This window comes from Lepisosteus oculatus, chromosome 13 (assembly GCF_040954835.1).
Source record: "Lepisosteus oculatus isolate fLepOcu1 chromosome 13, fLepOcu1.hap2, whole genome shotgun sequence".
NCBI lineage: Eukaryota > Metazoa > Chordata > Actinopteri > Semionotiformes > Lepisosteidae > Lepisosteus > Lepisosteus oculatus.
Genome location: NC_090708.1, coordinates 12,842,347 through 12,844,732, shown reverse-complemented (window position 1 = coordinate 12,844,732; position 2,386 = coordinate 12,842,347). Strand labels below are relative to the sequence as shown.

General features: G+C 38.8%; 1 pseudogene; it reads right to left on the bottom strand.

Annotated features, from left to right (window-relative positions):
* Positions 1 to 1,523: 1,523 nt before the first annotated feature.
* LOC138242289 (U1 spliceosomal RNA) lies at positions 1,524 to 1,661 on the bottom strand (annotated as a pseudogene).
* Between the last annotated feature and the right edge of the window lie 725 nt (positions 1,662 to 2,386).

Below are 2,386 nucleotides of genomic sequence, written 5' to 3'. Positions count from 1 at the left end.
GCATTTTTCCCCCATTGGTTAACACATTCATAGATGAGACTTACTTTCAGAGTGACATCACTTTGTTCTGGATGACTGGGTTCATGCTAATGAATGTACACAACAGTGAAGCCTTAGTCCTAGCTGCAAGGACAGTAATCCTTCTGGCTCACACCTGATGTACGTCTTGTGCAAACACAGCTTGGAGTGGATGCCTACTAGGGGTAACTGTCATGCATGACAAAGAAACAACACAAAAACGCCTCTTAAAATGAATGGCAAAGAATTAAGAAAAACAAACATCTTGTATCTTACAAATAAATTGAGCAATTTCTTTATATAGCAATTTGTTATATCACACATTCCATAGAAGGCTCCAAAGTCAAGGAGTGTTTTCCTTCTTTTCTTTGTACTCTGCAGCTGGGAATTAACCTCATGTTGTCCCTTTTTTACTCCTTACCTTTTAACATACCCTTAATAGCCACTGCCATTCTATACAGTACAGGCTCCCAGAGACACAAGACGCCTAGCCCATTAACAGATTCACAATATTTATTGCCGTAATCCTGTAAAACTTCAGTCATTTTCTTTTTGCATGGATGCTAAGATGTTTTAATTAGATTGAAGTAATATTTGGAGACATGTTTAATTAGAATGCAGTGTGTGCTTTTCAGGATACCCCCTGGGAGGTGACTCTTGCTGTACTGAGACTCTTTCGAATTGTGGTGGTGTGAAGATTAAACAGAGGGGGCACAGATCAAACAGTCTGAGGTGAAATTAATTTAGATTGAATTTCTTTATGTTCCCCATTTTTTCAATGTAACTTTCATAGATTCATAACCATACCCACACTAAAAAATATAACATGTTTTATTAATGTATTTTCCCATCTGCTTCATGGGTTCAGCTATGAATGGTAGTTGAGTGTATTTTTTAATTAACAATATTTAGACCTGAAAGCACTGGGAGGGTAGAGACTGGCATATTGACTGTTAATTACTGGTACTTTGAAAAGTAAAGTTTCTTAGCCATGACTGAATTAATTGCCTGTATCTATGCCTTTAGGGAAATGGTGCAATTAGACCACTTACTTCTCATGCAAACTATACAGCTTAAAATGAATCTTGAAGGAGCTAGAATTCTCATATAGACACTTCCTTTATATAGACATTTTCATGCTCAGTATTATTTTATTAAACTGCTTCACTAATACATGCCAAAAATAAGTTCAACAAGCAATGTTTAAAGTTGAGATATTTCATTCCTATCTTTAATTCAAGTTCCATTGAAGTTTGTGGTGAGGCCTTGGCATTCATTAAACATATAGCAGGATACCTGATGCCAGTGCATTGAAGAGCACATTCTCAGATTCATACCAGGGCCATTTAGAAATATCAATTAACTTAAACAGTATGTCTTCAGACATAATGTGTTTTTTTTCTCCTGTGGAAATCAGAGGAAACCCACATGTGAACTTGGAGAGAAAATACAAATACAAACAAAGATAGATACTTTATTGATCCTATGAGGGAAATTGCAGAAATCAGGGGAGAGTGCGAACGCAGTCCCCCACTACCAGAAATGATGCAGTCAAGATTCCCAATTTGGGGAATTCGCAGGGGTCAGCACAGCCGGAGTGCAATGGCCGAGCCTCGCCCTGGCTGAACCTCTGTAAGAAGGAACCCATAAACAAGCATGCCACCCACATCTAAAAAAAATCAGGATTTTCTTAAAGCCAGTTGTCCTGCTGGGAATGGGTCAGATAATCCAGACAATCCAAGAGATGCGGTCCTTTTTATTAGAGGCAGCACTTGATCTTCAATTTCCTTCTCTCCTGCCAGAGGTGAGACTGTTAAACCAGCCAGCGCTACAAGGCGCAGAGCTCATCTTGTGAAGGGACTTCTGTGCTCTGCTTGTTCATTCTGTGGGTTTGTAGGCTTTAATTCTACTCATTCTATCAAAAACATTCCTGTCTGCGCCAAGCCTGGCAGTTGTTTACTGTGAAATCCTCAGGGCGATTCAGATAGTCCAATCAATTTACCTAAAGCACAGCTCAGATGGCTTTGCAGCAGACATGAATTAGCAGACGCAAATTACAAGGTGTGGGAAAAGCGCTAAGGCTTATCTGAATCCACTGGTGATATGCATTAGCAATTCCCTCTGCCTGCCACACTGGATTTGTGTATCTCTGGTGGTTTTGTCATTATAGTACAAAACTAGAAGAAAAAGGAGGAGGAAAAAAATAATACTTATTACGAGGCATGGCAGTAAAATGCTAGACTAATGGAAGTGAACAGGAAAACACATAGAAAAAGAGTGTTTTGTAATATTTAAAAGCAAAGTCTATAGACTGCACATACAGATAAATATGTATGGTAAAGCCACCCCTTTCATTTTAACGCAGAAA